Source organism: Schistocerca serialis, chromosome 11 (assembly GCF_023864345.2).
Source record: "Schistocerca serialis cubense isolate TAMUIC-IGC-003099 chromosome 11, iqSchSeri2.2, whole genome shotgun sequence".
NCBI classification, from domain to species: Eukaryota; Metazoa; Arthropoda; class Insecta; order Orthoptera; family Acrididae; genus Schistocerca; species Schistocerca serialis.
In genome coordinates this window covers 133,000,831-133,014,148 of record NC_064648.1, presented here as the reverse complement: position 1 = coordinate 133,014,148, position 13,318 = coordinate 133,000,831, and positions in this window count along the sequence as shown.

The following is a 13,318-nucleotide window of genomic DNA, read 5'->3' as shown; positions in this document are numbered from 1 at the left end:
GAAACGACCTGTGAGACGTCTGAGTGTCGCCACAATTTGTGTGTTTACTATTCCGGCGCGTCCGGAAACAAGACTCCTGGCACCGACTGACTGCATTGTCCTCTCGATTCTGGGAATACTTGTGGACCGTGCCCTGCTGGGCGCAACCGTCTGGCGCCGGATGACCGGTGGTCTAGGCAGGTTGTTTTCGTAGCCGGTCAAATGGCAAGTTCAGTGCCCTCAGCGGAATATCTGAGGCACGATCGGTCAACTTGAACTGAGGCTAGTTGACATCATAAAGCCCTGCTCGAAATTGGAGGGAACGGTCGCTATTGGTGCGAATGATGTTCTGAGACAGTGTGGGGGAATTGGGGGAATTTTGGAATCGGCACTGAATGCCAATTCGCGGTTTTAGAGGATGGTAGGGAGTTGAGCCATGTTGGCTTCGCTCTTCCATTGTGCGGGCGCAGGGGAATTCGGGTTCTGATCTTTGTCAGAGTCGGACGGTCTTGCGAGTTAGTTGCGCTTTTTCGGCAGAGCTTAGAATTCTCGGACACCTTCGAGGCCAGAGGTTGACACAGAGTTGCCACACAGCAGAAGTCTGTGCCTACATCATCAGAACACTGCCTACCGACGACCTGCTACAGATTTCAGGATTGGTAAAGTATTTTGCGGCTCCGACATTGTAGGAGCTATCAGTTTTATACTCGAGTCCTCAACAGCACGTGCGCTCGCTTTGCTGGAAGTCCAACTCGCTTGTTTCTCCGTGTGATACCATTTGAGCTCTCACTACTCATCGCGATACTGCAATATACTCGGGAGAGTAATATTTGATTCTTTAGGACCTCCAGTGATTATCGTCAATCTATCGCTTCACAGAGAGTAGGAGCCCCTTGTACTCGAGCCAACTCTTATTCTCATAATAGTTCAGTATACCCTTATCCTTTAACCTACTGTTTGTGTCGATAATCGTGTGCATTTATGTTCTGATGTATAATAAATCTCATTGTAATATTTAATCCGCGTATCATTTTGTAGATATTTGCAGAATCCCATTTCCTGTTGTTTATTATGATAAAGTTCTCCTTTTTCTCTGAGTAGATTACAATTTTTATTAAATTATTGTGAGTGTGCACTCCTTATTTCACCTACTAGCAGGTCCACCATCATTTCCCTTCATTACCGTTGTGTGCATAATTAATTAGGTGGTAGGTAAGGAGGGGGGCGAGTGCATGTTTTGTTCTCGTGCAAAATTCGTCAGAATTAAAAAGGTACAAACTCTTCTCTGCCCCGGCAACTCGTAAAATAAATCACAGTATTATGCGAACTCATATCTACCTTTTCTTTTCTAGTTACAGTATTTGCAGCTCAGTGCAGTAGTGAACATAAGGGTCTACTTAAGCACCTATCTACAATAAGTGGCTTACATGTGTGCTGTTGATTAGTGTGGAAAAGTGGTGCAATAATTCCTTTAAAACGTTGGCTGACAATGGTACGTAACTGCAAAAGGCAGATTACTGAAAGTAGTGCCAGGTGGTGCGAACACCGTTTTTTACCTGTCAACAATGCCGGGCCCTCTAATTAATGAAAAGAATTTTTAATTTTTTATCACGAGGCGTAGTACTCGTAGCTGGGAGGTGACTGCCGAGTTCTGATAAACCGATGGCAGGCCACAACTCTGTAGGCTACTTGCCAAGCAGTTTAAAACCCTATCCTTAACATGCTTATACATTTTAATTTTACTTCTTTCACAATGCCGCTTTTACGGACCATAGACAAAAATCCTTGAGCACAATTCCCACAAAACAAGAAATTAAAGAAAATTCCAGGTAACATCACACAATATAAATTATACGAAATAGTGTAAAGTGCACCTCAGAAATCAAAATAATCAACCACACTGCAGTAGACTTCCTAACAACCCAGCTGAAACAACTCATGAACAGCTATGAAGGGAGTCGAAACACGTCCCTGGGAGTAGACAACATTCCATTAGAACTACTGATGGCCTTGGGAGAGCCAGTCCTGACCAAACTCCACCATCTGGTGAGCAAGATGTATGAGACAGGTGAAATACCCTCAGACTTCAAGAAGAATATAATAATTCTGATCCCAAAGAAAGCAGGTGTTGACAGATGTGAAAATTACCAAACTATCAGTTAAACAAGTCACAGCTGCAAAATACTGACATGAATTCTTTACAGATGAATGGAAAAACTGGTAGAAGGCGAAGATTCCGCAGAAATGTTGGAGCATGTGAGGCAATACTGACCCTACGACTTATCTTAGAAAATAGATTAAGGAAAGGCAAACCTACATTTCTAGCATTTGTAGACTTGGAGAAAGCTTTGACAATGTTGACTGGAATACTCTCTTTCAAATTCTAAAGGTGGCAGGGGTAAAATATCGGGAGCGAAAGGCTATTTACAATTTGTACAGAAACCAGATGGCAGTTATAAGGGTAGAGGGGCATGAAAGGGAAGCAGCAGTTGCGAAGGGAGTGAGACAGGGTTGTAGCCTCTCCCCGATGTTATTCAATCTGTATATTGAGCAAGCAATAAAGGAAACAAAAGAAAAGTTCGGAGTAGGTATTAAAATCATGGAGAAGAAATAAAAACTTTGAGGTTCGCCAATGACATTGTAATTCTGTCAGAGACAGCAAAGGACTTGGAAGAGCAGTTGAACGGAATGGAGAGTGTCTGGAAAGGTGGGTATAACATGAACATCAACAAAAGCAAAACGAGGATAATTGAATGTAGTCGAATTAAGTCGGGTGATGCTGAGGGAATTAGATTAGGAAATGAGACACTTAAAGTAGTAAAGGAGTTTTGCTATTTGGGGAGCAAAATAACTGATGATGGTCAAAGTAGAGAGGATATAAAATGCAGACTGGCAATGGCAAGGAAAGCATTTCTGAAGAAGAAAAATTGGTTAACATCGAGTATAGATTTAAATGTCAGGAAGTCGTTTCTGAAAGTATTTGTGTGGAGTGTAGCCATGTATGGAAGTGAAATATGGGAGATAAATAGTTTGGACAAGAAGAGAATAGAAGCTTTCAAAATGTGGTGCTACAGAAGAATGCTGAAGATTAGATGGGTAGATCACATAACTAATGAGGAGGTATTGAACAGAATTGGGGAGAAGAGGAGCTTATGGCACAATTTGACTAGAAGAAGGGATCGGTTGGTAGGACATGTTCTGAGACATCGAGGGATCACCAATTTAGTATTGGAGGGCAGTGTGGAGGGTAAAAATCGTAGAGGGAGACCAAGAGATGAATACACTAAGCAGATTCAGAAGTATGTAGGCTGCAGTAGGTACTGGGAGATGATGGAGCTTGCACAGGATAGAGTAGCATGGAGAGTTGCGTCGAACCCGTCTCAGGACTGAAGATCACAACAACAACAACAACAACAACAACAACATGAAGGGAGTGCTTGCTGCAAGCCAGATGTCTATATATTTCCCCTTTTCAATCATCACAAATTGTAACTTTATTATATCCGTTCATTTTGTAAATAGCTACTTTACCCTGAGATTTGAGTACATTTTGTTGGAGTACAACTGAACCTACACTGCATCTTTCTTTCAGTCATTGCCTACTGCCTCAGTTCCACATCACGGGCAGTGTCGGCAGGCTTAAGTATGGGTTTGGCACGGTTAATGTTAAGTGGTGGCCGGATGCCCAGGGTGGCGTGATGCCACCAACCCATACGTACCCGGGACGGAATTAGTGTACCCTAGCTGTCTGCGTCTAGTGCAAATCGTGTAATAGTGTGAACGTGTTTCAAATGTCTGCGAGTCGTGTAACTGAGGCGGAATGTGGGGACCAGCCCAGTATTCATCTAGTGGGATATGGAAATCTGCCTAAAAAGCACATCCAGGCTGGCCGGCGCATCGGCCTTTGTCATTAATCTGCCGGGCGGATTCGATATGGGGCCGGCGCGCCTACCCGAGTCCCGGAAGCAGCACGTTAGTGCTCTCGGCTACCCTGGCGGGTGATCTACACTGCAGCAACGGTACTATAATGTGCTGACTTGATCGTGGGATGTATATAGAACTAAATCGATTAATGATATGTGCCACTGGGAGAATCATTCTGAAAATTAACTGTAACACGTGAAAACTTTTAGGAATATGAAGCAGCATTTTAAATACTAAGAACAAATGGAAAATCCAGGATGAAATGCAGAAATATTATGAAAAGGAAAGTTGCTACCAACCATATAGCGCACATGCCGAGTAGCAGATGGGTACAAACAACAAAGATTATCACAAATAAGCTTATGGCCAACAAGACCTTCGTCAAAAATAGACAACACGCGCGCTCGCACACATATGCTGTAATGTAACGGTCTACTGAAACTAGCAATACCACCAGCTGGCGAGGTGTGCAGTGCCGTCAATCAACTTGAAGGAGCAAGTGAACTTTAACCATGTAAACATAAACTGAAATATTATTATTTTGTTACAAAACTGTTAATATGATGACAATCATGAGGTATATTGCCACAAAACTATATTATAAACACTTTTCATTTTTCATACTATGTTTTTCATATATGTATACGTGCGATGTGTAAAATATCGATATACAACCAAGGTTGGCAGTACTGCACAGTTTGTAAACTCTGTGAACAGGAGCCGGTGGTTGGCAGGTGTAGAGACAATGGGCAGTTGGTGTTGGGATGTCTCTTAATACGCTTGCTTTGAGAAGGTGAAGGATAGAGGGAATGAAATGATGTATTGGAAAAGCTGTTACATTGAAAATTATTGAATATCGTCATGATCGGCATTTATAAAATAAAAGTTGGAAGTTTAAATATGTGTCAGTTCTTATGCAGCAGAACACACACCATGGGCCTCAAACTGATTTAACAAACAGCGGGTGGTGAGATTCATTACTGGACCACGAGCGTGCAACAATGAACAATAAAGGTAAGAAAGTTATATTACTCTAAATTCAGATTGTGATGATACCTATCTTTCTCCATGTCTTCAACCCTGTATGTACTCTGTTAGAGTGAGCAGCGTGAAGGGGACTTGTGGTCGACTAGGCACACCAGGGAGACCACACAGGTATAAAATAATAATTTGTAGCTTAATATACTACCACTGATAATAATTAATATTTGTCCCCCGGAGAAAGAGGTGCAGTACAATGCGCGCGTATGACAAGTGGTATATATTTCTTGGCTCTACTGACTGATATTGTGTCAGTTACCTCCAACTGAGCTATTTGGTCTGTGCTGAAAGAGATGCAAAGGTAGTTGTAACTGCTTTACAAACTGAAGTAAATTGACCAAAATTACACACACAATATACGCCATCACAAGTTCCCGGTTAGGCGAAGAGCAAATTGTCAACAGGCACAGGAGGTTACAAAATTTGAAAAGTGAGACCACATTTTACAAATAGCAGTGTGCACATAGTGGACAATGATTTTATGGCACAGATAAGATTAAGGAAGTGAAAACAACAGAGTACACTTCCACCTATTTTCAGAGTGGGTTCAAGGGTTACATTCAATGATGACACAAATGTATCACTTTCAACAGAGACTATTAATTTACCAGTTTTGTCTATAGCAAGAAGCACTCCAATTACATCAATTCATAAGATAAAACCACCTTTGCATTTACTTTAGTTAAACCTCTCACATTTGCGAGCATAAAAATGATTCAATGTTCAACAACTTCAACACTGCAGACCTCAATGCAAAGACATGTCAATATTACCTCACATTACAAGAGCAAGTACAAATCTGTTTTTATGAACATTAAGAAGCTGCTCAGTTCAACATTTGTTCATGTATAAAACTAAAAATGATAGCAAAAATATGCTGAATTACATACGATGGAAGCAAAAACAAACTGAGTCTTTCATACAGTGGAATTTTACCAATAAATTATTCAAGCCTTCAAAAATTTGAATGACAAGTTGTTTCGGTTGCAAATGTTGCTATTTTATATGCATTACATAGGTGACTCAAGATGGGATCTTGCAATTTCAATATCAATCGCAGTATTACATCTGGATAAATGAAACAGCTATCATATAATAAACACAGTATGTAGGCCAGAGAATAATGTGGCCAACTCCACTGCTCAAGAATGGGAAAGGAAATCATTCCTCTGTGCAGATTACATAACGTAATCGTTGTCAAGGTGTGTACCTCGACAATGGTGTTGCACATAACTGACTTAAATGTCCGAAACTGCAACTATGAGGCACGTTTTTTAAGTAAGGCCCATTTGAACATAAGTACACAACGAAAGGCTATTTCAAAAAAGTAAATTTATTTTCAGAAAGTACATACTTCACTCTATTTTTCAACATAGTAGCCAAGTTTGCTGAAACACGTATCGTACCTCTCAACCAATTTTAAAATACACTCTTCATAAAAATTTGCTGCCTGCTCCGATAACCAAGAGTTCACTGCCATTTTCGCATCATTGTCATCATTGTAACGGTTGCCACTGATGTGCTGTTTGAGGTGGAGGAACAGATGGTAATCGCTCGGCGCAATATCGGGACTGTACAGTGGGTGGTCTAAAACTTCCCAGCCAAAACTGTCCAATAAATCGTGGGTCTGACCTGCAGTGTGAGGTCTTGCATTGTCAAGGAGTAGGACAATTCCCTTTGTCAGCATGCCGCACCTTTTGTTTTGAATCGCTCTGCGTAGCTTTCTCAGGGTTTTGCTGAATGCTTCTGCATTGATAGTGGTTCCTTGTTGCATGAAATCGACAAACAAAACACCACGTCTATCCCAAAACACCGACGCCATGATTTTGCGCTGGAACAGGGTCTGTTTGGCTTTCACCTTTACAGGTGAGTGTGTGTGTTTCCATTTCACGCTCTGTGGCTTCGATTCGGGCGTGATATGCGAAACCCATGTTTTGTCTCCAGTTAAGTTACGATCTAACTCAAGAAGCCGTCACCTTCTTCGTGTTAATGAGTCAAGAACTTCATCGCACACTCAAATCTTTGGCCTTTGTGGTCCTCTGTTAGGAGTTTTGGGACCCAAAAGGAGCATAGTTTCCTAAACTTTAGGTGTTCAGAAACAATGTTGTCAAGCACTAATCTCGACATCAGGAAATTTGTTTGAGAGACCTGTTATTGTGAAGTGCCTGTTCTCACAAATCCTCACTACAACTGAAGCCACCAAATCGTCTTTAATCAAAGAAGGGCAGCCAGAGCGGTCCTCATCATGGGCACTGTCACGGCAATATTTGAATTCTCATACGAACTAATGCACTTTGCTTTCACTCATAACAGTATCACCGTACACTTCACAAATCTGTCAATGAATTTCTGCAGCAGACAGGTTCCTTGCTGACGAAAACCGTATCACTGAGCGAACCTCACACGCAGCGGGCGAGTTGATAGTCCTAAACATTTTGAAAGCACAGAACAGAACCGTACAGGTTAGCTACAGAGCTGAAACTGAGCACAGCTGTTCCCGAGGCATGCTGGTACACGACACACGTGCTTGCTGCAGTATGCACAAACTACTAGTATCTACAACAAAACGGATCTTACTTAAAAAACACGCCTCGTATAGTAATTGGCATACTGTAATTGTGTTTCCTACAGTGCTAATGTGGATCCTATCTTCTCCATAGAAATTTTTAAATTTTAAATAATACTTCACAATTCTTTTGAGTTGTTATATTATGTAAGGTGTTAGGAGGTGGTTTTCCGTTGGTTGTATAAGACATAGTGGAAGGGATTAGCAGCTACTTAAAGCCCAGCACTCAGCCGGTGTCTTCAGTTGCAATATACTGCTGGAATTAAATGACATGTCACAGTTGGATATAATATCCCACTGTTCAGGGCCTGGGATATTATGTTGGTGGGAGTGATTTATACTTGTGCAGATCCAATTTTTAGAATGCTTTTGACATTATTCCGGTGACGGATCCTTAGGATTTTTCAAAAGTCCGATGGTGGTCGTTACATTGAAACCAATACCTCGTATACTAAAAAGAAGTGCAACCAGATCTTAGTTTTTATTGGTGACAACTGGCATTGCATCCAAATGATTCAACTAGAAGTCCCAAATCTAAATGGAACTAAATGCCGCTCCTTCCGAACCTGAGACCCATACCTTAAGAACTGTACCACCCCATTCATAGAGATTCCACGCCCTATCTTTTACCTCAACTGTCTCTTTCTCACAAGCTACATTATTTCTTTGACCATAAATTACAGGAAAGCACTTTTCAAGACATTCATTGCTTCAGTTCGATCACATTGCATTTACCATAACTGTTTTGGGATTTTCACAGATTATTTCAACTTCCGCTGGGAATGCAGTACTTTATATGACATTGCACTTCAGTATCTGAGATCACCCAACACACTTGCGGATAACTCCCTCTGCCCCAGACAACAGTACTATCTATAATGTAGTATCCCGCTTCTTATAGCCGACTGCTGAACACAACAAAAACTCTACAAAAATTTCAAAATATCATTTGGTCACTTGGCAAGTGCACCAGTAACACAGCATCAGACGTGCGTTACATTAACCTGTGAATTTAACTAACACTTCTGGAAAACAACTTTCTCATTTGAGAAGATTCAGGTGTGCAATTTGTAAAACATACCGGAATACTTCTCCCAATTGTTGTGATAATTTTCAGTGGTAGGTTTCAGCTCAACCTGAGGATGAAACGCTCAACATCTGTCAAAGGCTGATGCATTCTCTGTCTTCTTTCCACTGTCCAAAAAGTGCAGGTCCGTCACCATTCAGATATCTGTAGTCCATTATTTCTCTCTTCCATTAGAAAATACTTCTCTTCTCACTGCACAGCTGTCTCAGTTATCACCAAGCGTGAAACTGTAAAAAATAGAAGCTATGTATTAGGAATTTAAAACAAATTTCACACAGGTATTGTTATAACTGTTGTGAAACCATAACAAGCACTAACTCTGTACAGAAAATGAGTAGTAATGTAATAAGATAACATGCACGACATTCATTCTAGCTAGTGAAAAAACTTGCTTCATCAATGTGTTTGGTGGTGTCTGGTTTGAAGTAGCTCTCCTCACTACTCTATCTCTCCGTAACTGTTGCAGTCTACATCCGTCCGAACCTGCTAATTAGTCGGGCCTGCCGGTCTAGCAGTAAAGCACTCGAGTGGAAACCGAGAGCTCGTGGGGTTTAATCCTATTACAACCTCGGATTTTTCGGTACGCATTTTAAACTAGCCTTCACCTCTCAACGGTGTGACGAATCGCTAGCAACGACACCCGGTTCGGATTCTGCGTTAAACTGTAGGTCCCCTTTCCACAGTCGAATAACTAGTGTAGATCGCGGACATGGAAGCTGCTGAACTGGTGTTTGATTGAAAGACTTGCAGCAGGCCACTGAGCCACACAAAATTATCATTACCTGCTTATTGTAGTCAAGTGTTACATGCTATTTGGGCAAATAACATTTCACACTCCTCCTAGTACAAGGTAAGACGATCGTGACAGAGTAACATTAAATAGGGAGTAAGTCACGGAATGTATACTGTGTGCGGGTGTTTGTTTTTGTACGTGAAGACACTAAATGAGAGGTGTGGATTACGAGATAACAGCAAGACGCGTTGACAAACGGCTTTACCTGCCGTGGGAGGGGCCTTTTACGTTTTGGCGTCGCGGCTCCACAGTGGCTCGACCGTCAAAGAACGACTGCACTCTCAGAGAAAGAAGACAAAAGACGAGACAGTTTTGTGACAAATGAAATATATTGTAATCTGGAACGCTACGTTGAGCCTTCAAGGTGTATGTCGAAGTTGCGTTCTACTCTAATTCACGGGTCACACTAATGGTCTGTACACCCAATGAAGAAAATCTAGGTCTGTAAAAGGACAGTGGTGGAAGGCTGCAGAACGTGAAGACGTCGAGCTTTTCCTCGGCTACACGTGGGATTTCAGAGGCACTGATCAGCCGGATCTCTATTTCGAGAGAATCAACTACCGCGACCGGATTAAACGAAAAAGATAAATATGTCAGATATTACGCCGGGTGACAGGTCTCGTGAAGTGTTCTGACTCGGCTTCGAGAACAAGGAGCGAGCCTGCAGCTACATAAAACCCTAAACAGACGAGAAAAACCCTTCAGTAGTCGAGTCTCGTTGTCCATCTACAATCTGCCTGCTCCCTCCCCAAACTAACTACTCTTTGATGCCACACGAAACATCTTACTGATGTACTTGTGGACTTCAGTGAGAAAGTTACACATATGCATTCTGGATAAAAACACCTTCAGTCACAATTTTTTCAAGTTTTATTAAATTACGACGGTGAATGAAAAGTAATGCCTCCACCTTTGTTAATCGGGTTTGGATGGGAATATTTTAATGAATCAAACACATAAATAATCCTTACAATGTGATCTTTAATTACAAATATTCACTTTTCCACATAATCACTAGCAAATTGTCTACATTTCTGTCAATGATCAACAAGTTTACTGAAGCCGTCACGGAAGAAGTCGACACTCTGTTTCCGCAACCATAGTCTCACAGTTCTCTCAACGTCTTCATCAGAAGCATAATGACGTCCCCGCAGATCGTCTTTCATTATAGGGTACAGATGGAAGTCAGACAGTGCTAAATCTGGACAGTATGTAGGATGCCGTACGGTGGTGAGATCCAGTCTCTGAAGTTCTGCTGTGGTGGCACATGAAGTGTGTGGTTTGGCACTGTCATGCTGCACAAAAACATTTCCCCTTTCCTTTCGGACCCTCGTTAGACGTCGTTTCAGAGTTCGCAGTGTTGTATGTAACGCTCTGAATTTATTGTTGTTCTACAATTGAGGAAATATAACACCATCTGCGTCCCAGAACGCTATGGCCACGATTTTTCCAGTTGAGGGCTGCATCTTGAATTTATTTTTCTGGGGCGAGTCTTTGTGTCAATATTCCACAGACTGACGTTTTGTCTCTGGGTGGTAATGGTGTACCAAAGTTTTGTCTCCCGTCACAATTGAATGGAGAAAGGTGTCACCTTCATTCTCGTAAAGCGAGAGGAGTTCCTGGCAAATTTAAAGTCTGTGTGCTTTTGTTTCAGTAGTCAGCATCCGGGGTATCCATCGTGCACAGATCTTCCAATAGCCAAGGAAAGCAATAATGTGACCCACACATTCTAGTGAAATGCTGATTGTGTTTGCAATTTCTCTCAGAGTGATACGACGATCTTCCTGAATCAATCTGTCAACATTTTGCTTGTGAAACTCAGTGGCTGCTGTCACGGGACGTCCAACTCTGTTTGTCATGCAGGTCAGATGTTCCCACCTCAGCATCTTCAAACTTACTGGCCCAACGACGCACAGTACTCACATCCACACGGGGCTGATGACCTTAGTAGTTAAGTCCCGTAAGATTTCACACACATTTGATTTCACATTAACACATTCACCATAAAGTACTTTCATTCTGTGCTGAATCAACTTTGGGGTGACAACTTCTGCTGAAGAATTCAATGACTACACGTTGCTTAAATCACACTGACCGACTGTCTGCACAGGGGGATACTTTACACTGTAACAACACAACTGTTCAATGCTAAGGCTTCCCACCAACGGAAGCGGTACAGAAGAGGCTACAGAACAAGCCAGTACCTACCGCATACCAATGCTGCCAACTGTTGAAGAGTTATGAAGGTACAGGCATTACTTTTCAGTCAACCCTCATACACAAAGCGTTCCAGACCCTGTGGGTCCATCTTCAGGTACAAATTGTCTAATACATAATTTACATTTGCTCTTCAATGATGTGAACATTTACCTGTTATGAGAAAGTCGGAAGTTAAATTTCGTATTTCATAAATGGAGCGCACAGAAATATGAGGTCTCTTCAAAAAATTCCGGAACTTTGTCCACAATATTTTTCTACGCTTACCTTTACTTATTGTATAGAATTGGAAGGAAAATCAGCATTTGCCGTATTTTGTTGTTTTATTGACAGCAAAATCGATCTTCGGTCACTTAGTGACCATCCTCAGTGCTGTAATATACAATTAAAATTGGTAGGCACTGAGGATGGTCACTAAGTAACCAAAAATCGATTTTGCTGACAATAAAACAACAAAATACGGCCAATGCTGATTTTCCTTCCAATTCTATCCACTATTTGGCCGTGGTGCACACAACACACCATGGAGTTGCCAATAAATCAATTTACTTATTGTGCATGGTCTGCTTAAAAATATTCTCCTTCACTATTGATACATTCCTTCTAATGCTGTTTCCACTTCCGGCAGCAATCTTGGTACGTCTCTTGCTAGATCGCATGAAGCACCATTTGAGAATTTTCTTTTACCTCATCTGTTACTGCAAATCTTCACCCTTTCAGTGGGGTTTTCAGCTTTGGAGGTAAAAAATAAATAAATAAAGGTGCACAGGTGTCAGCTCTGGAGGGTACGGAGGATGAGGCTGCACAGCAATTCCGTTTTTTGTGCAATAGTCACAGCATCGACAGGGATGAATGTGCGGATGCGTTAATGTGATGCAAAAGCCGGGAATTGTCACCCCACATTTCAGGTTGTCTCCACCTCACATTTTCTCACAAGCATCACTACACGCCCCCATAGTACCATCTGTTAACAGTTTGTCCCTGTGGCATGAATTCATGATGATAATCCTTCAAAGTCAGAGTAGACTAACAGCACGGCTTTGACATTTGACTTGACCTGACGAGCTTTTTTTGGTCTCTGAGAACCTTTCCCGACCCATTGTGAAGATTGAACCTCGGTGTCCACATCGTAACTGTAGACCCACACCTCATCGCGAATTGTGATTCTTTTAAGGGACATCTCTTTCTCATTTGCATGATTCAAAAGCTATTTACAGATTGTGAGGCGAAGGTCTTTCTGGTCTCCGCGCGTGAGCCACGCGATGAACTCGGCTGCAACATGATGCATTCCGAGATGCTGCGTCAGTATTTTACAATGTGATCCAACTGAGATATTATTTTCTGCTGCACTCTCCCAGGCTGTCAGTCTTCAATTGGCACGCACAGTTTCGTTGACATTCTTGACACAAACATCGTCAACAGGCATCAAATGACTGACTGTGTCAGGTTGTGCCCTAAGGCACCTTAAACTTTTAATTGCTACCACCAGATAACTGGATTCTATATAAATGAAATAACTAACCACACACAGATACAAAAACTTAGATTAAATTAGAATAGAACAGCATAGAAGATGGACATAAGACAGTTACTCCATGTTCATTCAGAGGTATTTGACCACAGTCAGTCAATTAGAAATAGGAAATCAGTATGCCAGTGACTTGACATGTACTACCTAGATCCTTGAATTGTGGAATGGCACTTCTGGTAG